The following is a 27,380-nucleotide window of genomic DNA, read 5'->3' as shown; positions in this document are numbered from 1 at the left end:
CATTTATATTTTGTTGATGAATTTTACTTTCTATATGTAAAAATGGACAATAGATTTTTTTTTTTTTTAATCTCATTGAGTGGAAAAATTTCCACTTTGCTGCTAATGTTTAGAGGTTGCTTAGAATTCTGTATTATGCCAAAAGAAGGTTGGGGAACTGCTATTACTAATAAGGTAAATATATTAATACATCTACAACTTTTCCCCATGTTAAAATTACAATCTATCCAACACTATAAAATGAACTTGGCTTCTGTTTGTACTCTATTGATATTTTAATTTCTCACGGAACTTTTTATATCATTGTAGATTCTTGCCAAATGAATTATGTCAAAATTTGCAAAAGCAGCCTGTAAACAAGTACTGATGCAATAAAACTTTAGGGCAGAAAGAAACTGACCCAAGTAGAATAAAAATTGTACACTTCATTTTAATTTATTTTTAACAAGATTCTCCATATTAAGGTCTCATAGAATTCTATTTCCTAATTGATATCTATGGTAGATCCTGTTAGTGACTTAGTCAAACCATTCTAATTCCTTCTCCCACATATGTGCATACATTGTTAACAGTGCCCTTTTATTTACATATGGATATGTTAACAGTGTGTTCTGGAAAGGTAAGCCCCTCCCTGTTTTCAGTAGGTAAGTCATGTTTGGTCTCAACCAGTCATAAAAAAAAAACACATTCTCTTTCCCGTGAGTAAGCTAGGGGTGGTCATATGATTCCATTCTGAAAATAAAATATAAAATGTTTTGCAGTGCACTAAGGGTATCAGGGAAGATTTACTGCCTCAATAAATAGAATATCTGGGAAACTGGTCCTTTTTTTGCCTATTTTATTTCTTCCTATTGTGTAGCCAGGATACTTAGACAGGCAGTAGTAATCTTGTGATCATGAATTGAAAATTTACAGGAAGGATAAACAACCAAAATGCTGAGAGAGATAAAAGGAAAGAATGGAAAAAGCCTGAGTCACTGTATTGGCTTTGAAACTGCTTGATTTCAGAATCCTTCCCCGCCCTCACTCCCCAAATAGCCTCTTACCTGCAGCTAAACACACCATGCTACAAAATTTATATTGTTTTACAAATTAAAAGTTGAGAGAGTAAGAAAATACATTCCATCTCATTCTTTTGGTTGAAAATGAAGACTAATTGCCTTTTGTTGTCATCAGGGACATGGCTGATTATTGCTTGAGTTGATGACAAAAGCTATCAAGTTACTCCAATTATTAGCTGCCCTCAAACTAGGCAATCCTGAAGTCGAGATGCAATGTCAGGAAACTTCATAGTTGAAACCAATGTGCTGCTCCATGACCTTGCTGTCCTCTTGTCATAATAAAAACACAATTTTAGTGCATAAGTCGGCAAGAAGTTCAGGTGAATTTGCTTTAATGTGTCTTTCTCTATCAAATAACTCAAGAAACAGCGCCAACAACTTAGTTGCAAAGTTAATGATCATATAAATTATACTGAGGTAAATGTCTAGAAGAAAGGATGTTTAGTTCTTGTCTTTCTCTTTTGGAGCTCTGAGATTTGTTGAATGCGTAATGAGAAATGCCTCAGTGTTCTTTAGTTTTCCTCTGGTACAATGTGTGGTTCAATAAATGCTAATATACCAACATTCATAGTGAGATAAGAAGACACATTTTTTTCATTTAAAACTTCATTTGTTTCCAATATTTGCTAAACCACTTAAAAATAATTTTCAATTATTGTATGTAAAATATAAAGCTAGTTTTCTTAAACTCAGAGTTAGTTCACAGATATTCTCAAATATTTTGTTGTGTTATTCACAAGTATGGAATATTAGAATTATTCCTAAATAAATTATTTTTGTAAATATAGGTGTTATAGTCACACCAAATATATAGATATTCTGGAAAAATCTATGTGTGTTTTCTTATTTTGCTTGTAATCTTGTTTGATCTTGGAGAGAAGTGCTAGAAGAATGAAGATTATAGTTGAGACTCTAAGATCTCACATAAAACAAAGATGCTCCTACTTTTTAGATTGAATTATACTCACATGATTAAGTCTGGTCTTTGCCTGAAAGGATAAATATGTATGTCTAATACCATATTTCTGTGAGATAGTAATTCATATATTTATAAAAATACAGAGACAAAACTGAATATGAAGATAAGCGACAATAAGGAAAAATGAGTGACGGGACCTTTTCCCTGCCAGAGCTTCATGTTCTCTGGAGTCTTTCTTGGATTTTGACTGATTATTCAACATGACACCCTGTCTTTCTTTAGGACGCATGCTATAGTCTAGGTTCTACTGTGATGCCATGCTAAGCTCTTCATAAGAAGTAACCTCCAGAACCTCAAATCGCATAGAAATAAGTTTCGACTGTAGGTGGGTGATAAACAATAACAAATGTCAAACAAGGAAAAAAGACTTAAGAGCAGAGGAACACATTTACTTCTGATTTTGAAGTTCAGTGAATAATCTTGTTATTGCTTACATAAACCAATCTTCAATTCAAACTCAGCTCAGATATAATTGGTGGAAATAAGAATGTATCAATCCAATGTTTGGCTGCTGCACAATGGTTTGGGAAATGAGATATAAAACTGCTACAATTCTGTAAAATCAAAATGTATTCGAATATAGAAGGAATTGACATCCACGGCCCAGGTTCCCATCATCAAGTGTTTGTCCTTTGTTTACACCCTTCCTTACTAGCTCCTCTGTGGACCTTATGTACGTTCTCCCCAGGTTGTGAGTACCTGGAAGACAGGGGACATCTTTTTCCCTTAAATGTTTACTTTCTTGGAAAACCTAACCTAATCATGTTTGTAATAATTACCAGTGATTTTTCAAAAATCCCACATTTAGGTGCTTTTTTTAAACTATCATTGATTCTATTATTCGAACTTGTACTATAATTCCTACAGTCTGTTTTTTCACCATGGGAATTTTTAAGGTTCCTAAATTCTAAGGTTTCTAAATTTTGGCCCTGGAGGTGATTTTAGGACCATTCAGGGACAGGGTTTTTCTTTTCCATATGCAGTTAAGGGATTCCCACTCATTGGGAATCCTCTAACTTGTAAGATTTAGCTGAAAAGGTCACAGGCCTGGATTTTCATATCATTTAATCACATACTACTTAGAAATTCTCACAAATCAAAATTTTTCTAACAACCACTGGGACCCTGAAATGTATTATGGGTTGTTTTTTTCTTGTTCCGGATATTTATATTGTCTCTAAGATATAAAGCAAACCATACGTATTGCACCATTTTTACATTAAAGCTGCATCTTTGTAGGACACAGGCAGAGTATTTAACCAATGATATACCTGATTGCGTTCCAAGCCAAACAACACAGCCTTTTTATTTTTGCCCATGCCGCAGGCTTTCTGAAAGTATTAGAGTTAATATGCAATCAGGTAACTAAACCCATATAACATGTCTGTAATTTTCATCCAGTAGAAAGAAAATATTATATTACAAGCCTCCATAATTGCATTCAAATGTAATCAAATACAAGAGTTTAAGATCCCAAATCCTTTGAGTTACAAGATCTCTTTTTCTATACATATAACAAAACTTATAGCTGCAAAATGAAATTGAAATAATTCTCTAGGCATTTTTAAAAAATAACAAGATTAACTCATAGTGTACTCTCTGCCCCAGGCTCTGATTCTTTTATAGCACTGTTGGCAGCAGCCATTTATCTGCTTGGGCAACAAAGGCCTAGACAGGGATGGGACTAGAAAAATAGCCCTCTGGAACTAAATAAAGTTGCTTTGGTTGGGGGCGTTGGGTGAAAACCAATACTTTAATAAACAGAAGTTATATACTGTTTTGATCTCCGAACCAAGAACGTAAGACTAGAGGGTTCTTGCTTAGCATCAAAATTGAAAGAATCTGATTTAAAAGAACAGTCTTAGAAAGGAAACTCATCAAAACTATAAATAAGAATCAAGCTTTGAAAATTTAAAGTAGATTAAGCTAACAATAACTACATATTTACTATGGCATTCTTCCTTTCTTCCTTTATTAGTTTTATTTTATTTTTTTAAATCATGGAGGAAATACAGAACCACTTGAAACATAGGAATGGGATGTGAGGGTAGATGCTATTAACCAATGCTAAGTGCATCTGTTTCACTCTATTCTAAACTAGCTAAAGGAAAACAAACTTTGAGTGTGTAAAGGGGTTGGAGATACTGGGTACACTAAAATGCTACAAAACTACTTGGCCAAAAGAGTTTTTCCTCAAAATCTAGGTAATCAAATTACATGAATTAGAGACTTATTTGTTAAAAATTTCTACCTTTAAAATACAAATGCAATTTTCATGCTATGATTTCCTACTGTAAGACATGATATCAGATGACCCTTTTCCCTAAGAACAATTACGAAAGCTGGACAACACACACAACAAGCATTCGGGAGAGTCCATGGCATCCATGGGGGAAGACAACTGACCTGGTTTCTTCAAAAAGTCAATATCATAGGAAAAACAGTAAGAAAGATTATAGTATGGTAAAAGAGATATGAAAACTAAATGCAGTATAAGAACATTGATTGTATGCCGATTCTAAAAATAGCCATCAGATAGAAAATCTGAATATTGACCAATTGTATATTATATTAGAGAAATAATGTTAATTTTTGTAGATGTGATAACGTGGTTATACAGGAGAATATCTTTTTTTAACTTTTAAGTTCGAGATAAAAGTGCAGGTTTGTTATATAGGTAGTGTCGTGGGGGTTTGTTGCACAGATTATTTCAGAACCCAGGTATTAAGCCTAGTAACTATTAGTTATTTTTCCTGATCCTCTCCCTCCTCCCACCCTTCAACCTCTGATAGGCCAAAATATCTATGAATGCATGTGTCCATGTGTTCTCTTCGTTTATCTCCCACTTATAAGTGAGAACATGTGGTATTTGTTTTTCTTTTCCTGCCTTAGTTTGTTAGGGATAATGGCCTCTAGCTCCACTATTGTTCCAGCAAAGGAGATGATCTCATGCGTTTTCTTTCTTTTTCTTTTTTTTTTTTCGAGACGGAGTCTTACTCTGTTGCCTGAGCTGGATTGCAGTGGTGCTATCTCGTCTTACTGCAACTTCTGCCTCCCAGATTCACGTGATTCTCCTGCCTCAGTCTCCCAAGTAGCTGGGACTACAGGCACACACCACCACGCCCAGCTAATTTTTGTATTTTTAGTAGAGATGGAGTTTCACCATATTGGTCAGGCTGGTCTTGAACTCCTGACTCCGTGATCTGCCCACCTCGGCCTCCCAAAGTGCTGGGTTTATAGGCATGAGCCACCACACCTGGTGATCTCATGTGTTTTGATGGCTGCATAGTATTCCACAGTGTATATGTCATGCATTTTCTTTATCCAGTCTACCATTGATGGACATTTAGGTTGATTGCATGTGTTCACTATTGTAAATAGTGCTGCAGTGAACGTTTGTGTGCATGCGTTTTTATGATAGAATTATTTATATTCCTTTGGGTGTATACCTAGTAATAGGATTGCTGGATGGAATGCTATTTCTGTTTTTAGGTCTTTGGGGAATCTCTACACAGTTTTCCACAATGGTTGAACTAATTTACACTCCCATCAACAGTGTATAAGCATTCCTTTTTAGGAGAAAAATATCTTTATTCTTAGGAAATGAAGTAGTTAGGGGTGATATCTCAATATGGCTGCATCTTACTTTCAAATGGTTCAGCACAGAATAATAGAAAAAAGACAGAAGGAAAAAAGAAAGGAAGAAGGGGACGGAAGTGATGAAGGAAGAAGGGGAGAGAGAGAAAAAAAATAGAATAGTGTAGAATCATGATGGTGGTTATGAGAGTATATTTTATATTACATATTCTTTCTTGTTTTGAATGCTTGAAATTTTTCATGATGAGAATCTGAGAAAAAAAATTCTTGTAAGTCTGGTACAGAACAACTGCTATCTTCAAGAAGACGTTGCCATTGTCTACAAGGAGAGAGTTTATTAGGGAAGACAAACCTCAAATCAAAATTAAGTCGATTCCTCCAAATATTTTTTTAGAATGCCCCCAGGTGTAATAAACACTACAGGTAGTCATGTACTCAACAGAAACAGAGCTCTCACTTTGCTCATATGGTATTAGAGCAGAAGAATTAGAAAGAAGGTTAACTTTTCTTCTATTCATTTCTGAACTGACTTTATAAAACTGACTCCAATATTCCTTTTTCAATCGCGAGCTTTTAAGGGTCAAATAGGTATATATTTCTACAAACGTATAAACATGTTCTCTAGAGAAGTTGGAAAACAGTAGCTTTCCCTCTTACTACAATTCATGTGCTTTTTATGCAATCGCCTGAAAATAAGTCTCTTTATTTTCTTGTTTCAAGTATTTTTATAAGAACAAAAAGATTGCATGACAAATTGAGATCCTTCTTTACTTTCTGTCACTAGAATGTTTCAAGACATACATACTGTAAGATTTGAGTGGGTTGATAAAACTAATCAATTCTAGCAATTATGATTTTTCGTACTTAGCCTTTGATTGTTTGTTTACCAGGGGGAAGGCTCAGATGACTTTCAATCCCTAAGGACCAAGTTCAACCATCAGTTATCCATGCACGGCTCCCATTGGCTTCAGTGATTCCCACTGCCTCCCATGGAAGAAAGCCAAATTGTACTTGAGGACGTGTACGTGCAGCTCTATTTGAAGTTAGTGGAGATCACATATGTATTCTAGGGCAGAACTGGGCCCCAAAATTATATACTAATCAATAGCTGTCTTAGTATGCAAAACAATGGAAAAAATATTGCCACTAAAAAAGTAAACCAAATGTTAATGACAGTACTCCAAGAAATATCTAGAAAAGATTCCTTACAGAAATACAAAAACATTGTTATGCCATTACTGCTCTGCTGGAGACTGAAAACAATTAGGATTCTAATAAGATATATGTTGCAATAAAAAAAAGTCTTGGATGATAGAACATTCTCACACAGATCTGGCCCACACAGCCATTTCAAGCTTTGGCTTTCCCCTCTGTGAATGTGTTATTCTTCTGACCTTCCTCCATCCTTGTTTCCCACTAATTACTTTAAATGACATCATATTACTTCATATAAATCTAAATACAATACTAAAAGTGGATAGCCAGTTTAGTGTCTTCTGTTTTTTTTTTTCCAATTAGTTTCTTAACGTTAGATACTCCCTGGTGGAAAGCAACAAATAAACACAGTGCAATTACTATGGTGGAAAGAAATATAACAATAATTATTTTGAATCTGTAATTTTCATCCTTTTCGAACTCCATTCGTTGTAAGCATACAACTCCAACCAAATATACTTGCTTTATTCGTATAAGCAAAGAACGTGATGAAACATCCCTCTTTGTTACTATCTTAGCAATATTTCATCTTTTTTATAGTAAGCAATGCTGATTTTCCATTTTATCAGAGGTTAACCTATGCAAATCACAAGTGTATTTATGACGCTTCATAAAATTAACATGGTCATGTAACTACCACCAGATGAAGAAATTCGTCATTGCCAGCACTCCAAAAGTCTTCCTGTCCCCCTTTCCCAGGCACTTCTCTCTCAAAGATAATGACTATTCTGACTTTTATCGCCACAGATTAGTGACAGCCTGGAATGTTTACCAGGATCTCTCCTCTTTGTGTCCCTTTCCAGTTAAGACCAAAAAACCTCAGGCTGAGTTTTTATACTTTACCTATCCCTTTCGACTTGACTGTCTTGGCCTGGAAGAGTTTAGATATAAGCAAATTCCTCAAAAGAATTAGGAATGCAGAATGTCAGACTCGTTATCTGTGTTACCTTGTCTCTGGGATTTTGTTCACTAAAGTCCTGGCTGCCTTGGTAGCCCTGGACTCCAATTGTATCTCCCTGAACTGATTAGACAGCTAAAAGGCCTGAATTACTTATTTTTGCTAGGGCTCTTGGATCCCTGCTTAGGAGTCACAAATGCTTACAGGGAAAAAGTAATAGTGAATGCTGGGTCCATCTCAATGTGTTTTCCTTCTCTCCAGGATCTTAGCACCTCAAAACCAGGTTGCTTTGATTGCTCTCCATGACTTTAAAGAGCTGTTAAAACAATTATATTATTCATCGTTATATTTATTTTCAGTGAGCAGGTTGACATAATATAAGCTACTTCATTCTATTCAAAGGGCAAATATTTTCATCTATTTTCATCTGTTTCTCTACTAACTTCTTCAACTCTTCCCCTTGGAATACAAATTTACACGATTGTCTTCCTGGTTGCTTCCACTCAGTCATTATTATCACATCTTTCTTTGTTCTGTATACTTCTGTTGTTTGAGTTATTTAATTGATTTATATATTATTATTTTTACATTCCTATCTCCTCTACTGGCACTAGTAGTTTTACATTTTTGACCATCATCTATATAAGAAGTACAGTTGATATATTAGCCCAAAACACATACCTATTGTATAGAACTGATAATTTTACCAAACATTTGGTAATCTTGCATAACCTTGTTGCCTATGATACATCCTAACCTATTCTACTTCATTGTAGTCAATTTTATTTCAGTTTTAAAAAGTGCTTGCAGCTGGGTGTGGTGACTCACGCCTGTAATCCTAGCCCTTTGGGAGACCAAGGTGGGCTGATTACTTGAGGTCAGGAGTTCGAGACCAACCTGGTCAATATGGTGAAACCCCATCTCTCCTAAAAATACAAAAACTAGCTGGTTGTGGTGGCTCATGCCTATAATCCCAGCTACTTGGGAGTCTGAGGCAGAAGAATTGCTTGAACCCAGGAAGTGAATATTGCAGTGAGCCAAAATTGTGCCATTGCACTCCACCCTGGTCGGCAAGAGCAAAACTCCATCTAAAAAAAAAAAAAAGTTCTTGCAACCCAATTAAGTTGATTTTAGTGACCATTAATTTGTTGTTGCTTAAAAACAATGAGCTCCCTGAGGTTAAGCTACCTATTTGTTTTATTCATATCCATTTATCCCCTGGGCTCAGAAGAATGCTAGGCATATTGCAGGTGATTAATAAATGTTTGAGGCCTGAGCAAACCCTCGAAGTATACCCACAGGCCCTTCACTAATTTAGTGAAGATAATATTAGAAAAAAAATGCTAACTGAATCAGAGCTATTTAGTGTCATTAGAACATAGTTCCTATGGAAATGTATTTCTGAAATATGGTAATAGTAATTTGTCATTCTTGCACAAAGACTCTACAAATATCTGTGTGGTTTTAATTTTCACATTTATTTTTTATAATATTACTGAGTTATATGTGACATACAGTGAAGTGTACAGATTTGATACGTTTTAATATATTTGTAAACTTGTAAGAGCATTACCACAATCAAGACAATGACTAGTTCCATCACTTCTAAAAATCTCCTTTTGCCATTCTCTAATGGCATATATCCTATACCCCTATCCTCAGGTAGCAATTTATTTGACTTCTGATACTGCTATTTTTCTGGGTTTTTTTTATTACACGTTATGTTCTGGGGTACATGTACAGAACATACAGGTTTGTTATATAGGTATACACATACCATGGTGGTTTGCTGCACTCATCAACCTGTCATCTACATTAGGTATTTCTCCTAATGCTATCCCTCCACTAGCCCCCCCACCCACTGAGAGGCCCCAGTGTGTGATGTTCCCCTCTCTGTGTCCATGTGTTCTCATTGTTCAACTCCCATTTATGAGTGAGAACATGGCAGTGTTTGGTTTTCTGTTGTTGTGTTACTTTGCTGAGAATGATGGTTTCCAGCTTCATCCATGTCCCTGCAAAGGACATGAACTCATCCTTTTTTGTGGCTGTATAGTATTACATGGTGTATATGTGCCACATTTTCTTTATCCTGTCTATCACTGATGGGCATTTGGGTTGGTTCCAAGTCTTTGCTATTGTGAACAGTGCTGTAATAAGCGTATATGTGCATGTGTCTTTATAGTAGAATGATTTATAATCCTTTGGATATATACCCAATTATGGGATTGCTGGGTCAAATTGTATATCTGGTTCTAGCTCCTTGAGGAATCATCACACTGTCTTCCACAATGATTGAACTAAATTACACACCCACCAAAAGTGTAAAAGTGTTCCTATTTCTTCATATCCTCCCCAGCATCTGTTGTTTCCTGACTTTTTAATGATCACCATTCTAACTGGTGTGAGATGGTATCTCATTGTGGTTTTGATTTGCATTTCTCTAATGACCAGCGATGATGAACTTTTTTTCATACACATATTGTTTAATCTATCTTGAGTTAATTTTTGTATAAAGTGTAAGGAAGGGGTCCAGTTTTAGTTTTCTGCATATGGCTAGCCAGTTTTCCCAACACCACTTATTAAATAGGGAATCCTTTCCCCATTGTTTTTGTAAGGTTTGTCAAAGATCAGATGGTTGTAGATGTATGATGCTATTTCTGAGGCCTCTGTTCTGTTCCATTGGCCTATATCTCTGTTTTGGTACCAGTACCATGCTGTTTTGGTTACTGTAGCCTTGTTGTATAGTTTGAAGTCAGGTAGCATGATGCCTACAGCTTTGTTCTTTTTTTCTAAGGATTGTCTTGGTTATGCAGGCTCTTTTTTGGTTCCATATGGAATTTAAAGTAGTTTTTTTTCTAATTCTGTGAAGAAAGACAATGGTAACTTGATGGAGATAACATTGAATCCATAAATTACTATGGGCAGTATGACCATTTCACAAGATTGATTCGTACTATCCATGAGCATGGAATGTTCTTCTACCTGTTTGCATTCTCTCTTATTTTCTTGAGCCACAGTGATTTGTAGTTCTCCTCAAAGAGGTCTTTCACATCCCTTGTAAGTTGGATTCCTAGGAATTTTATTCTCTTTGTTGCAATTGTGAAAGGGAGTTCACTCATGATTTGGTTCTCTGTTTGTCTGTTATTGGTGTATAGGAATAGTTGTGATTTTGCACATTGACTTTGTATCCTGCGACTTTGCTGAAGTTGCTTATCGGCTTAAAGAGATTTGGGGCTGAAACAATGGGGGTTTCCAAATATACAATCATGTCATCTGCAGAGACAATTTGACTTCCTCTCTTCCTATTTGAATACCCTTTCTTTCTCTTGCCTGATTGACCTGGCCAGAACTTCCAATACTATGTTGAATAGGAGTGGTGAGAGAAGGCACCCTTGTCTTGTGCCGGTTTTCAAAGGGAATGCTTCCACCTTTTGCCCATTCCGTATGATATTGGCTATGAGTTTCTCATAAATAGCTCTTATTATTTTGGCATATGTTCCATCAATACCTGGTTTATTGGGAGTTTTTTAGCATGAAGGGGTGTTGAATTTTATCAAGGGCCTTTTCTGCCTCTGTTGAGATAATCATGTGGTTTTCGTCATGGGTTCTGTTTATGTGATGGATTATGTTTATTGATTTGTGTATGTTGAACCAACCTTCCATCCCAGGGATGAAGCTGACTTGATCGTGGTGGATAAGCTTTTTGATGTGCTGCTGGATTCAGTTTGCCAGTATTTTATTGAGGATTTTCGCATCAATGTTCGTCAGGGATATTAGCCTGAAATTTTCTTTTTTTGTTATGTCTCTGCCAGGCTTTGGTATCAGAATGATGCTGGCCTCATAAAATGAGTTAGGGAGGAGTCCCTTTTTTCTATTGATTGGAATAGTTTCACAAGGAATTGTACCAGCTGCTCTTTTTACCTCTGGTAGAATTCAACTGTGAATCTGTCTGGTCCTGGACTTTTTTTTGGTTGGTAGGCTATTAATTACTGCCTCAACATCAGAACTTGTTATTGATCTATTCTGGGATTCAACTTCTTCCTGGTTTAGTCTTGGGAGGGTGTATATGTTCAAGAATTTATTCATTTTCTCTAGACTTTCTAGTTTATTTGCATAGAGGTATTCATAGTATTCTCTGATGGTAGTTCACATTTCTGTGGGATCGGTGGTGATATCCCCTTTATCATTTTTTATTACATCTATTTGGTTCTTCTCTCTTCTCTTCTTTATTAGTTTGGCTAGCAGTTTTGTGTATTTTGTCCCAATTAAAGACACAGACTGGCAAATTGGATAAAGAGTCAAGACCTATCGGTGCGCTGTGTTAAGGAAACCCATCTCAAGTGCAAAGACACACCTAGGCTCAAAATAAAGGGATAGAGGAATACTTACCAAGCAAAAAAAGCAGGAGTTTCAATCCAAGTATCTGATAAAACAGAGTTTATACCAACAAAGATTAAAAGAGACAAAGAACAGCATTACATAATAAAGGGATCAATGCAACAAGAACTATCTTAAATATATATGCACCCAATACAGGAGCACCCAGATTCATAAAGCAAGTTCTTAGACACTTACAAAGAGACTTAGACTCCCACACAATAATAGTGGGAGACTTTAACACCTCACTGTCAGTATTACACAGATCAACAAGACAGAAAATTAACAAGGATAGTCAGGAATTGAACTTAGCTCTGGACCAAGGAGACCTAACAGACATCTACAGAACTCTCCACCCCAAATCAACAGAATATACATTCTTCTCAGCACCACATCACACTTATTCTAAAATTGACCACATAGTTGGAAGTAAAACACTCCTCAGCAAATGCAAAAAAACAGAAATCATAACAGTCTCTCTGACCACAGTGCAATCAAATTAGAACTCAGGATTAAGAAACTCACTCAGAACTGCACAACTACATGGAAACTGAACAACCTGCTCCTGAATGACTACTGGGTACATAACGAAATGAAGGCAGAAATAAAGATGCTCTTTGAAATCAATGAGAACAAAGACACAGCATACCAGAATCTCTGGGACACATTTAAAGCAATGTGTAGAGGAAAATTTATAGCATTAAATGCCCACAAGAGAAAGCAGGAAAGATCTAAAATCAACACCCTAACATCTCAATTAAAAGAACCAGAGAAGCAAGAGCAAACATTCAAAAGCTAGCAGAAGGCAAAAAATAACTAAGATCAGAGCAGAAATAAAGGAGATAGAGACACAAAAAATCCTCAAAAAATCGATGAATCCAGGAACTGGTTTTTTGAAAAGATACTACTATTTTCTCAATATTTGTATGTGGGAATCAATCAGCATAATTGTTTTGAGATTCATCCATATTGTTGCGTTTATCAATAGTTCATTCCTGTTCATTCTATCATACGGATGTACTACAATTTGTTTATCCATTCAGCAGTCAATGAACATTTGGGTTTTTTCCAGTTTGGGACTATTGAAGCTGTTATGAAAATTAATACACAAATCTTGTTTGAGAATATGCTTCCATTACAGAAAGAAGTAGATTGGCTGGATTACAATTGCTTCTTAAGAAACTATAACATGTTTTCCAAAATATTTTCCAAAGTCTATAACTTTAATAGTTATGGACTTCAATGGTATAAATTATACATACCATTTTACATTCCTACCAACTGTATATGAGTGTTACAGGTTCTCTGCATCCTTATCAACAGTTGATTAGTCTTTTAATCTTAGTCACTCTAATGGAGATTTTATGTAAGTAGAGCAAACCTTCCCATCCACCATTCTAGATACTTATTGCAGTGTACTAATTAAAAGCCTGGGTCTGCAATTACACAGACTTGACTTCAGCATGCTCCTCTCTAGTCATATAGGCTGGAAGGAATTAACATCTTAGAGTCTCAGTTACACATATTTAATGGAGGAACATTTATAATTTCTAATTTGTAGAGATGCAGTCAATTCTATAAATAATATTTTATGTCATCATTCTTCTCTCATTTCTCCTTTCTTGTAGGAGTGTGTGTGTGTATGTGTCTGTCTGTGTGCATGTGTGTGTGTATAACATTTCGGTCAATGATGGACTGTATATACAATAGTGTCCCATAAGATTATGGTGGAGTTACCCTATATAGGTGTACTTTTTTCATTTATATTTCACTGTATTTTTATTGTATTTTTACTGTATCTACAGTAAAAATGTTACATTTGCGGACAGTATTCAGTACAGTAACATGCCATATGAGTTAATAGTCTAGGAGCAGTATACATGTATACAGGTTATACCATGCAGGTTTGTGTAAGTACACTTTATGATGTTCACACAACAATTAAATCACTTAACAACACATTTCTCAGAAAGTACCCCTGTCATTAAGCAATGCATGGCTATATAAATTATTTTTCAAAAAAACTGAAAAAATATATTACTTTTGCTCCATAATTTAAAAAATCGTTAGTTATACACACTGTTCATTTCAGCTTTAATCACAGTTGACTTAAGCCACATTTTAAAATTATAGTCGATTACATCAAATTAAATAAATCTGTATTTTTTCATTACTCATAGCAGTATTTCTTTTTACTTCTCCCAAAATGCAGTGATTTGTTTTTTAAAAGGTCTAGTCATACAGTGATTAAAAGTTGAGTTCCTTTGTATTAAAACTTTTTGGCGTGTCATACTTTCTTATCTCTGAATTATGCCTTCCTGGAAATATCTAAAACAACAGTAATTTATTTCAGATTCAAAAGAAAATTTTTATAACTTTTGTTTCAAAAAAGTATTATAATTATAAAAACATTAAAACAAGAAAAGGAAAATTTGTGAAACTGAGAACATTTATTCATTAGCATTTCTTTCTTAATAGACTGCAATTAATCAGTTTTTATTCAATTTATGTTCAGGGTTTAATGAATTATTATACACAACATGAGATGAAAGTTTAGAGCAAAGGCAAGGTACAACACTGACACTGTAAATGTGAGCAGTTCTTAAGAACAGACAGTTCTTGGCAACTACAATTAAACTCACCACTCTAGGAACAACACCAATTCTGACAATTTGCAAATTAATTCTATTCTAAGAAAAACGTAAGTCATAAATAAACACAGACGGTTGATTGCCATCAATGGTTAACTTTCACTGGTTGTCTCACCTCTTTTCAAATAACACCAACTTTCAAATTAAGACTACGTTCTTTTCATATATTTTTCCTTTTATTTTGTCACATGAATTCCATATGTTTTTAAGTTCTTCATTTACCTTCAGGATGAACAGTTTTATGTAATAATTTTTTATTAATACAGAATATCCAATGAATGCTTATGGAAAGAGCTTTCACTGATTGATTCTGTCTTTACTGCCATCTTATCTCCACTTCGAAAATTATGGAGCGTAGGTTGGTAATGCAAGGTCAGCAAACAAAGAAAATATTTCTCCAACATAAACTGATACTACACAGCGAAGTGCTACACAATGACATTTCAAACAATGATGGGCTACACATACTGCAGTGTTCCCATTGATTATAATACCGTGTTTTTGCTGTAACTGTTCTATGTTTTGGTATGTTTAGATACCCAAATATTTACCATTGTGTTCCAATTGCTGACAGTATTTAGTTCAGTAACATGCTGTACAGGTTTGTAGCCTAGGAGCAATAGGCTACAATATATAGCCTAACTTGTAGTAGGCTATACCATGTAGGTCTGTGTAAGTACACTCTATGATGTTTGCATAACAGTAAAATTGCCCTCCAAAATCCCTGTTGTTAAGCAATGCACGACTATTCTATACTCTCTTCCTAAGAATCATTCACTTGACCCTCTTTGCGTAAGGTTAATTCACACTCACTATCTTCTAAAGTGTAAATTAAATTCTGGACTACAAATATTTGCATGTGAATAGCCCCTGAACTGCACAGGTCCACAAAAAATACCATGTCTTATCAAATCTAAGATATTATCAATTATAAGATGCACTGTTATATGACTAAAGAAGAAAATAACATTGAAAATTAAGGTATTGCACACATATTAAGTGTTACTGATTACAATATGCATCCCAAGTTAAGAGGTAAAAAAACTTGTAGGAAAATGTTCAGGTTAAAATTAATGAAATATGGTAGTTCACGTTAAGACTTCCGTGCAAAATGAGCACATCACTGTGTGAAGTTGGATGAGTTATTTAACTCCCTGTGCCTCACCTGTTTTATCTATGGAATGAATATAATACAGATTGACTATCCCTTGTCTGAAATGCTTGCAACCAGAAATGTTTTGATTTCAGATATTTTCTCCAATAGTAGAATATTTGCATATGCATAATGAGATATCTTGGGAATGGGACCAAAACCTAAAAACAAAATTCATTTATGTTTCATATACACCTTATAAACACAGGCTGAATGCAATTTTATAGAATATTTTGTGTGTGAAACAAAATTGGTGTACATTGAACTATCAGAGAGCAAAGGGATCACTCAGCCACACAAGAGGACAATCTGTGGTTGTTTGGCATCGCCATCATTCCTGACTCCTAATTTATATGCTACTGATAAGCAATAATTTTCTTACGCTTATTCATGTATAAGTACTTAATAGTAAAAAATATGTTGTTAATACAATGAAAAAACAATGTGTTTTGTTAACCAAACAGCACAGTATCATCACTAGAATACTTGTATCAGCTGCTAAACAACAGCAATAACAAATAAAGCAGACTTTCAGTCTCCACCTACAACACTGTGTTTGATTAAAAGGTTGCTGTACACTGTATTTTACTTTTCTAGATGAGAAGAAGTATCAGAAGCAGTTGGCAGACCAGGAAGTGGGTTCTCTAGAGATGAGGAAGCATTCTGCTGGATGGCTTTTTAATGCATTTTCTCCAGGGTTATCTGCCTCATTAACAACGCTTTTGTCTTAGAGGTCCCTCTTTGATTTTATAAATGGATGCACGTTCTTATTCTTCTATGAATGCAAAGTGCTCTAGTCCCTCAATAAGCCCATAACACATTTTTGCTATGTTGTCTATAGGCACTTTTTTCCTTGAGGACATTCGGTAAACTATATGTTGTGTGCCAGCGTTTTGACTGTAGCCCATCACAGGATGTTAAGTGTGGACTTTTCCACTTGTGGTGCTATGACAGCATTCCAAAAGTTTAGGATTTGGGAGCATTTCAGATTTCAGATTTTCAGCTTAGAGATGCTCAGCCTGTAACTGTTTCTCAGTCAAAGGGATGAAAGGAGCTTGTAAAACTGTGATGTGTCAGATACATAGTAAGTTGAAAATAATCTTAAGTGATACGTTAGTGTTATTATCTTTTTTTACATTGATCTCTCACAGCAAAAATAAAAGGAAACAAATGTAAAATAGAACAGACACAATTGAGAAATTATGAAATAGACAACGGTTATGTTAAGAAGTAGGACAAGGCAGACATATGCAGTAAACCAGAAAGCTTGACAAGAGCTGACAAAAGGTTTCAATTTTACATGGGCAAAGTAGAAATAGAGTGAGAAATCCTAGTCTTAAGAACAAAGTGAGCAAAGGCATTGAGGTGAGAACAATGTGATACTTAGAATAAGTTCAATAAAAGAACTCCAGGTGTAATACATGAGAGCTGGATTTTACCCTACACTGTCATCAATAGACATGAGTCTTTGTAAAAGTAATTCATCCTCTTTTGGCATCATTTTTCTCATCTCTATAATGCTGTGTCTATAGAGATGACTTGTCATGACAATAATTTTAATGATCTCTTCTACCTCTAAAATTTCCTATGTCCATGTATACACATGTATGCACATAGAGAGGGGGAAAAAGGGAAACTTCCCAAGAGAAAGGGAAGAGAAGTAAGAAGGAAGGTGGACTATTGTGTCCTAAGGTAGTAGATTTTTATTTTTATTATTATTGTTATTATTATTATTATTATTTTTTTTTTTTTTGAGACGGAGTCTCGCTTGTTGCCCAGGCTGGAGTGCAGTAGCGAGATCTCAGCTCACTGCAAGCTCCACCTTCTGGGTTCACACCATTCTCCTGCCTCAGCTTCCAGAGTAGCTGGGACTCAGGCGCCCTCAACAACGCCTGGGTAATTTTTTTGTATTTTTAATAGAGATGGATTTTCACTGTGTTAGCCAGGATGGTCTTGATTCCCTGACCTCATGATCTGCCCACCTCGGTCTTCCAAAGTGCTGGGATTACAGGCTTGAGCCACCGCGCCCGGCCAACAGTAGATGGTTTTTAACCAAGATAAAAGGGCAGACATGATGTAGGCTATTCAATTGATATTTACATTCCGTCGTTCCCAATATTATTCGTGAAAGTATATAAATATACACGTAAAAAAATATATATATCCTCACATGTATTCACATATGCTGATAGAGATAGATTAGATAGATAGATAGGTATATAGATAGATAGATAGATAGATAGATAGATAGATAGATAGATAGATGACAGGTAGACAAGGCAAACTGTGGAAACTCTTATAACAGAGAATTAATTCTCTGTCTAGCAGAATTTAAAATGGCGTCTTCTTTTTAATTCAATATTTTGCTTGAGTTACTACAAATATATGTAAATTTTTAATTTTTAAAATACGATAAAAAGCAATTAACAATGATGGTCTGTTAAAATAGTTTATATTTTAATTGATAAATTGGGAGCCAATTTAGGAACTTTGAGGATAATTTTAATAATGTAAACTATTGCTTCCCAAAGTTGTGTGGAATTGCCATTTTAAGCGCTTGTCAATGAAATTTCCGTATACAGATTAGAACATACAACAATGGAAATTACTATGTCCCTTCCAATATTATACTGATACACATGAAAAAACATATAAGTTTTTTATTCCATTATTTAGATTTCAATAATGATGTTTTAGTTCCCCAAAAAATTAAATCTAAAGAAGAAATCATACACAATGTAGTGTGGGAGAAGGTGGTAAGTAGAAAACAAAAAAAACATGATGCAAAGACCATCTGATTGTAGTGGGACAGTCTTACAGATTGTAAGACCTAGAAAATTTTCTTTTTTTGAATATAACTCTAGTATTTATGAGAATGAATATCTGTGTGTGTGTGTGTGTGTGTGTGTATGTGTGTGTGTGTGATTTGACACTTACCAGCCACTATGGATAGAGAAGCACATTATCACATACTGATGGAGACACCTTGAAGAGGTACCTTGCTTGGAGATTTTGTTCCTACACTGACCTGCACAACAAGGTCTAGGGTGCTAAGATGATCCCTTTCTGTATGGAGTGAACTGGATCACCCCAAAATGCATATGGTGATGCTCTAAGCCCCGGTGTGGCTGTACAGGAAGATAAGGATTTTAGGAAGTAATTAAGGTTAAATAGCATCATATGAGAAGGGTTCTAATCCAAAGGATTGGAGGTCTTATAAGAAGAGGAAGAGATTTTCCCCCATACATACACCCTGGGTATACCAGCCAGGAAAAGAGCTCTCACCGAAACAAAACCATGCTGGCACCCTAATCTCAGACTTCCAGCCTCCAGAACTGGAAAAAAACACATAAATTTCTGTTGTTTGGGCCACCCAGTCTATGATATTTAGTTATGTCAGCCTGAGCAAACTAAGACACTCTCCTTCCTCTGAATTTATCTGACACCACAGTTTGTCTCCCTCAAGCTCTCTGGAGTGTTGGACTAACTCAGCCTTTTTCAGTCTTTTAACTATGGAGGAACATTTAAAATATCTTTCAAGGCTCAGGGAAACCTGCATACAAATAATTGTATCTACAACTCATGTTACATTAGCATTAATCATTTGTAGACATAATAATTCAATAATAATTGTCAATGGTCTCTTGAGTTGAGAATGATGGTTTTCAGTGGATGTTTATTTTGGCTGTCTTCCTAGCCTACTCCTTTTGTGCGGCTGCAACTCCCCACAAAGGATTATCCACTTGAATGCAAGTCAGTAGTGTTGGGTATTGGAAACCTGAGTTTTACCTTTAAAAAATTTTTATCTTGATTTAACTATTTTATCCAAATAGCTCTAAAAGTCATATCACAAATTTCCACTATGCAAGATTCTCCAAAGATACAGCCCATGATGCATGGTATATACAAAAGTAGTTTTTTCTTTCATATTTAAAACTAAGAATTACTATCTAGTCAAACTTTCTAGAAAAAAAAAAATGTTAAACATAGTTCACCTTTCTTGAAATAAGTATTTCTTTCCTTTTTGTAAGTTAGGCAAACATAATAAATTTTTACATAACCTGCTAAAGCCAAATGGAATATTTTTCTAAAAGTAGGCTCAATAGATTTAATTTCAATAACTGTTGTAAATTCATTTTAGTTAGTGTTATTTACAACATAAAAATTTATTAACAATGTTGAATAGTAAAGCTACTAAATCTATAAGTCGAAGAAGTAAAAATTTATAGCCTGACACAATTTTACAGACCTATAGATGCACAAAAAGTGTGTCTCCTTAATATGAAAATCATGCTATACAAATATGCAATTATTGACTGAGCTTCAGATAGCTACATAAAGATTCGATTTCCAACTGAAATAGGAAGATTTCTGTACTTGCTCATCCTCAGGAATTGGCTTATTTGACCATAAAACAAAACATAGTTGTAATTAAAATATAAGGTATCACGAATAAATGATAAAAGCATTTAAAAAGTTAAATGATGAAATGGCAAGAATATAAAAGTTTCACAATGCAATTCTCTTCTAAACTACAAAATCCAGATTTTGTAACATTAGCAATAATAGCTAAGTGTCTGGAAAGCAGCAAAGTCACTGCATATAAAATTGTCTTCTTTCAAATGAAGTATCCTTAAATTTTGTTTATTACCCCAGAGGAGTTTGTTTGCTTTTGAATGTTCAATGGCAGCAAATAAGAGGCAGGTATGGCATGAAGGAAGAGCTGACATTACTAGCCTTCCTTCCTTCCTTCTATGCAATTCAATGCTCATCAATTATAAATAGCCTTCCCCATGTCATATCAAAAGTGGGAAGAGGACTCAATCATTGGAACATGGCCCTACTGTGTGCTCACAAATGAAGCTGATGAACATTAACAAAGCTACTAATGGGATGCTTATTAAATGTCTGTCACTCTGAGTGCTCCTATCACATGGCAATCAAGAGCGTAAATTTTTGTTTTAAAAAATGTGTATTTTTTATTTACCTTTCAGTCACAATCTCTTGTGGAATCCCAATTTACATTTCCTAGAATCCTAGAGTTCTGCAGAATCTTTGTTGACAAACAGACTTGACCAATTGCTAGTGGAGGAAGGTGCATGTATGAAAGAACTAAACATCATAACAAGGAAATGGGATTTTGTGAAAAATGATAGAGAACTGTAGAAAGGTGATTTAAAGAAGGATATACCTTCCAAAGGGAAGCAAGGAGCAAGGACTTGAGGACAGGGATGCAAAGTTAGAAATTTGGGATTCTCACGAGAGAGTCTCTGTAAAGAACTTTACTTCTTGTGGCTTTGCCTTTGAACTGTAAGAATAGTCATCAAAGCATAATACTTTTTTCTTGGTAGTTACCCTGATCAGGTCAGCAAACCTGATACATTTGTGCAAACTTATGTGATGGCATTGTAGAGAATAAGGTCATGAGGCAATCATGAGAAGCCTGGCTCCCCGTACTTTCATACCTCCATTGGTTCCTGGATAGAGAAAACAGAGTCCAACCTAAAAAGGGAACTGAGTACAACCAGCAGTGAAGTGAGGAGTGGTTCCAAGCAAAAAAAGAAGGGCAGTTCCTGAATCTACAGCTTACAAGGAATTATGTGTAACCCTCCACTTGTTCCTTACTCTCTCCTTACTCTTTACTCTCTCCTCTACCTCACCTCTCATTTACATCTCACCACCTTCTATAATCTACTGTAGCATTTCTTGTAATCAACTGCCTTCTAATCACCAAATCCAGGAAATATTTTCCAAACACTATTTTTTGAAGCCCTCTTCTCATTTGGCACTATGATCTCCTTAAAATTTACAACTACTTTCACTTTCTAGATATCACTCTCTCCCCATTCTCTTACTTCCCTGCTTCTTCTGTGAGGCTTTATTCTCTACTTCCTTTCCAGATTCATTTTCCTTTGCCCAGTATTTTAATGTTAGCCTATCCCAAGCCATCTTCCATAGTTTATAACTTTACTCACTCTACACAAAGTCCCTGGATCATCTTATTTACTTTCACACACACATACACACACACACTCACACACACACAGATTGGTTAATTCAGAAAGCCAAGTCATGGAATTGCTAGAAAAGATACAAAAGCAGACTTCGGTGACCTGAATTAGTGGAAGGACACTAGGCAGCAGAGAATGTGGCCAAGGCCACCCAGCAGGAAGTTGGTTTGACTACTTTGCTCATATTGCCCCGTGTGATACTAGCTGCCATAATTGGTGGACCACCATGGGCCAGCTACCACTGTTATGAGCACTCACTCAATGTTGTTCCATCTTGGCACATCGGATTCAAAATCCTGAGCAGGCACATGTGAAATGGTCATACTACTTTGCAGAGAGATAATGTTGAGTCCTTCTGGGAGCCCTGATTCCCATCTAAACTCACACAATGGGGAATTCCTCAAGGAAAAATAAACACACTGAGGTAACAAGAACCCAGAACACTACATACATACATACATACATCAGAGCATCCCAGAGTTCTCATGGCCCTAAACTGCCCCCCTCATCCTCATGGTAATCACTGTCTTCATTTTCAACAGCATAATTTAGTTTTCTCATGTTTTAAACTACTTGTGAGAATTACTAGTGGCATCATATGTGTTTTTAAATCATTTATTCCCATTTTACATAAAATTCAATTATAGAGATTTGTCAAAATGTGTTTTCATTTTGTCCATGTTCAACTAATATGATTAGTGTTACTATGACCATTCTTGTATATGTTTTATGGTAAACGGGTGAGCATGTTTCTGCTAGGCTTATACTGAGGAAGAGAACTGTGCTTTTTAACATTTTTCACTATACTATTTTTGCTCACATTTATTTTATTTTATGGTTTTTGTAATTTTAATTTTAATTTGTTTTTTTTGAGACAGAGTCTCTCTCTGTCACCCAGGCTGGAGTGCAGTGGCACGATCTCGGCTCACTGCAAGCTCCACCTCCTGGGTTCATGCCATTCTCCTGCCTCAGCCTCCTGAGTAGCTGGGACTACAGGCACCCGCCACCAGGCCTGGCTAATTTTTTGTATTTTTAGTAGATAAGGGATTTCACCTTGTTAGCCAGGATGGTCTCGATCTCCTGACCTCGTGATCCACCCAATCCCAGCACTTTGGCCTCCCAAAGTGCTGGGATTACAAGCATGAGCCACTGCTCCCAGCCCATTTTTGCTTAAATTTAGAACTACACTGTAGATATACACATTATTTCAGTTTCCAGTTCAACACAAAAGTACAATGGAAAGAAAAGTGCAAAAAATTACTTAATGGATGTGATACATTCTGTTTCCCATTCTATTTTTTAATGCGTTCAATTTTTTTTTTCAAACCTTGAGCTACAGGATTCAAAGCCAGAGGCCTTGGAGTGGTACCCATTGCTGCTTCCATCCCTGTCCATCTTGTCAGCCTCATGTCCTGTCCTTCCCTATCTAAACTTTTTCTGTCCTAGCCATAAATGACTTCTTAGGATTTCCTGCTTCTCCCCTCCATACATGCATTTGCTCATTTCCCCCCCCCCCGGCCTTAGTGGGCTAATCCTCATCTCCATTTTATCCAAATGCCTTCTCTTAACCAGACCTCCCACCCCAAGGCAACTTTAGGTGGCCTCATGAGTATTCCATCATGCATTGGAAGTATCTCTACTATTTTATGAACTACTCTGCATGATACTGATTTGTGTACCTGTGAGGCCCTTGAGGGCAGCAACTGCTTCCTTCATTATTATAGCTCCAGGATTTAGCAGAAAACCAGCACGAAGCATATAGTCAATAAATATTTATTATATAAATGATTTAACTTAAATTCAGAAACTGGGTTTCAGTTCCAGGTCTGCTTTTTATTATCAAGTTGTGTTTTGGCAGGTTGCTTATCTTAAGTGAGACTTGGTTTTCTTATCCGCTAAAGAGAGGGATCATAATATCCATCCAACTGACTGAGGTTGTTAAGATCAAATAAGACAATGCAATTACACAACCCCTTATAAAAGTATATATATAGATATATACACATATATACACATGTATGTGTATATATACTGTGCTAACAGATTAGAACATTAAGATTCATGTCATTTTTTTGTGTGTTTTATTCTTGGTACATTACATTTGTTACTTGATGTTTCAGTTAAGTTGAATCTGCTTTATGAAACTTAAAATCCTCATGTTATTAAATGTCAGACACGGTGCTTAAATATATAGTTAGGAGAGTCAAGGAGTCAAGTATTCCATCAACCGGTTGAATCTAAACTAAGACCATATCTAACTTAAAATACATAAATTTTTTTAGTAGATATTGCTTATCCAAACCAAATCTTCAGCTTTCAATGTGTGTGGTAAGCTGTAATATATCTTAGAAGAAATTAAGACACATGCAACATGATACTTCTGAAAAGGTTCACACTGTGTAAAAAGTCCATTTGTGTCCATACACCACCTGACATATAATCCCAGCCGCATTCTGCATTTTTAATACAGGCAAAATTCCCATTAAAACAAATACATTGGTAACATAAAAGTAGCTATTATTCACCCCATAGGCTGAGTTAATCTTTAAATATTAAAAAGTATATATAACTTTCTTTTACTGAAAAAAGCATGGTAGAAACAGGATAAAGTCATCAGGAATAAAGGCAAGATGCTACATTGAAGAATGGAAAAGGATTTTTAAAATCCAGATAAAACTAGGGAAATTTAGGACAGGGTTATAAACTAAAATGTAGATGTTTACATACAATATGTCCAGGCAGATGTTTCTGTAAGTAAGTGAAGCCTGTAGCATCCGAGGGTTGCAACTTCTGAGTACTGGTGATTGCGGCAAACCAGCTCAAGCCCAGGCTGAAGAAGGCAGGCTCTATCAGCTTTTGCTCATAACCATGCCGGAAATACAGACCCAGCATTGCCAAAAGTTCTGACTTTGCACAGAAAATTATTATTTCAATTTTATGTCAACTTTCTAGATTTTAAATGTTATTTGCGTTTTTAAGCTGTACAGGCCAAAAAATACAGCTTTGAATCAGATCCAGGCTTCTCATTTACCAGTGTGAAAAATTTAGCATGCCCCACTCCCCAAACCAAAACCAGAACAAATAAGGATAACACTGAATATAGATTATCTGCCAATAATAAAGTGATTTTTAAGTGAAGAGAATGCTTATTATTATGGCTAACAAGCATTGGTATTATAGTTAATATTAGTTGTCTCATTAGGTTATTTGATACACTTTTTATTTTTTTAATTTTAGAGGAATATTTAGCAATTAGAATATGTCTAGAAAAAATAATCTAAAATAGCATGTCTGGAAACACTAGGGAAAAGTTACACCAACTTCTGTCAAGAGAGTTGTAGTTGTTTACCCAACTTTTCATGAAAATTGAGTAGGGTGACTGATTGCCTCCTCTTTGGGCTTTTGCATTTGCTGTTTTCTTTACGTGAAATGTCCTTCTGTCTAGTCTTTTACCTGATTAATTCTACATGGATAACATCTCCAGAAAATCTTCCCTGCACTCCCAAAACTCAGCCACTCTTATGTCTTTTATTACATTTAGTGTATATTCCTACTGTAGTACATCCCCTGTTATTCCTTCTTTATTTCTCTTCCTCCTCTAGATCATTCATTCCTTGGGGATTATGTCTTGTTCATTTTTAAATCCTAGGACCTAGCCTAATGGTAACATATAAAGGATACATAATAAATATTAATGAACAGATAAATCAATGAATAAATAAATCAATGGACAGATGACTCTTTCATCTGACATGGATATACATAGGCTACTGTTATTTTGTAAGTTTCTCACTGATTTACATTCTACCCAGGAAATATACTTGGTCTTGCAAACATTTATAACATGTTGAAAAACTATACTTGCAGATGTTATAGGAGAGTTAAAGGTACTAGCATTTATTGATTATCAACGATATGCCAAATTTCTTTCTTTTTTTTTTTTTTTTTTAGAGGGAGTTCCACTCTGTCACCCAGGATAGAGTACAGTGTCGCGATCTCTGCTCACTGCAATGTCCACCTCCTGGGTTCTAGTGATTCCCCAGAGCCTTAGCCTCCCAAGTAGCTGGAATGACAGGCATGCACCACCACACCCAGCTAATTTTTCTATGTTTAGTAGAGACAGGGTTTCACCATGTTGGCCAAGCTGCCCTTGAATTCCTGACCTCAAGTGATCCACCCGCCTCGGCCTCCCAAAGTGCTGGGTTTACAGATGTGAGCCACCACACCCAGCCCTAAATTTCATTATGTAGTCTTCAAAATAACTCCAAAAGTTAGTCATTATTATTCTTACTTCACAAATAAAGAAAAAGGGTTATACAAATTCAGTAAGTTGCATATGATCACAAATTAATAAAGTGAGGGAACCACAATTCTAAAGGTTCTTTTAGGCTCCAGAGTTCATGATCATTCCCTGATAGCAATGCTGCTTTTACATAAACTCTGATGGAAAGGAGGGCTTCCTTGATAGAGTTGCACTGACTTTCACAGGATGTTTCTAAGAATAATTTACTCTTAAAGAGCCATAACTATGTGCATGGTAAGATGGATGCACATGTGTCTGTTAGAAAGAGGCTGTTACTTAAATTTCACTTAAAATATGCTATAATGTCCTTGTTTCTGGAAATTTATTTTTTCAGATGAAACACTTCGTGGTCTCTATTATTATGTAATGATTTTCATTATCTTTCCGTTATCTCAACATCTAATCTCTTACTAAGTGGAACACAGATGAGAAGAAGTGGACAAATCTGCATAGGAGTTCTAAGAGTCTACTGAGAGGAAAGGGGTTAAGTCATTGATAAAACTCCTTCCCTTTCATGTTGAACATCTTCAGAAACTAAGTTAACATGCTCCAATTTGGACTCTTGTCATCAGATTTGAACAAAGTCTCTGTCTGCTTCTCTTATTTGCTTAGATAATGCCTTCTATCCTTGAAAGACTCAGTTCAGATTTTACCTACTTTAAAAAATCTGTATGTATTAGGATCTAAAGAGAAAAGCAGATACAAATTTATCTAAGTATGTAAAACACAAGAAATTAGAACAGGAAATTGACTTTGCATAAGAGAAAGAGTCTAAGAATCTAGCTAGGGCAGAGCAGGTCAACCCTAAGAATAAGGAAAACAGGAAACTATCCCTAAGCTTAGAAGACCAAAGGAGAAAATGGCATTACTAGAAACAACTGCAGGAAGCTGGAATTCCAGAAGGGTTTGCCTGGTAGAAACTGGAATCACAAAAATAACCTCCCTCCTCATGTCCCATCAGCGGCAACCACTGATGACTAGTCTCGTTTATAAGGTGGGTTGACTCAGGAGGCTAGGAAACAGAGCTTCCTGAGGTTAGTCCTGAGAAAAAGAACAGAGCAAGGTAAGGGTGAGGAGTGGAAGGAAGAATAAAAACCCTATCTCTAACCCTAAACACTATCCCAGCTTCTCCACT

The sequence above is a fragment of the Papio anubis genome, chromosome 6, assembly GCF_008728515.1.
Source record: "Papio anubis isolate 15944 chromosome 6, Panubis1.0, whole genome shotgun sequence".
NCBI lineage: Eukaryota > Metazoa > Chordata > Mammalia > Primates > Cercopithecidae > Papio > Papio anubis.
Note: the sequence above shows the minus strand (reverse complement) of the source record.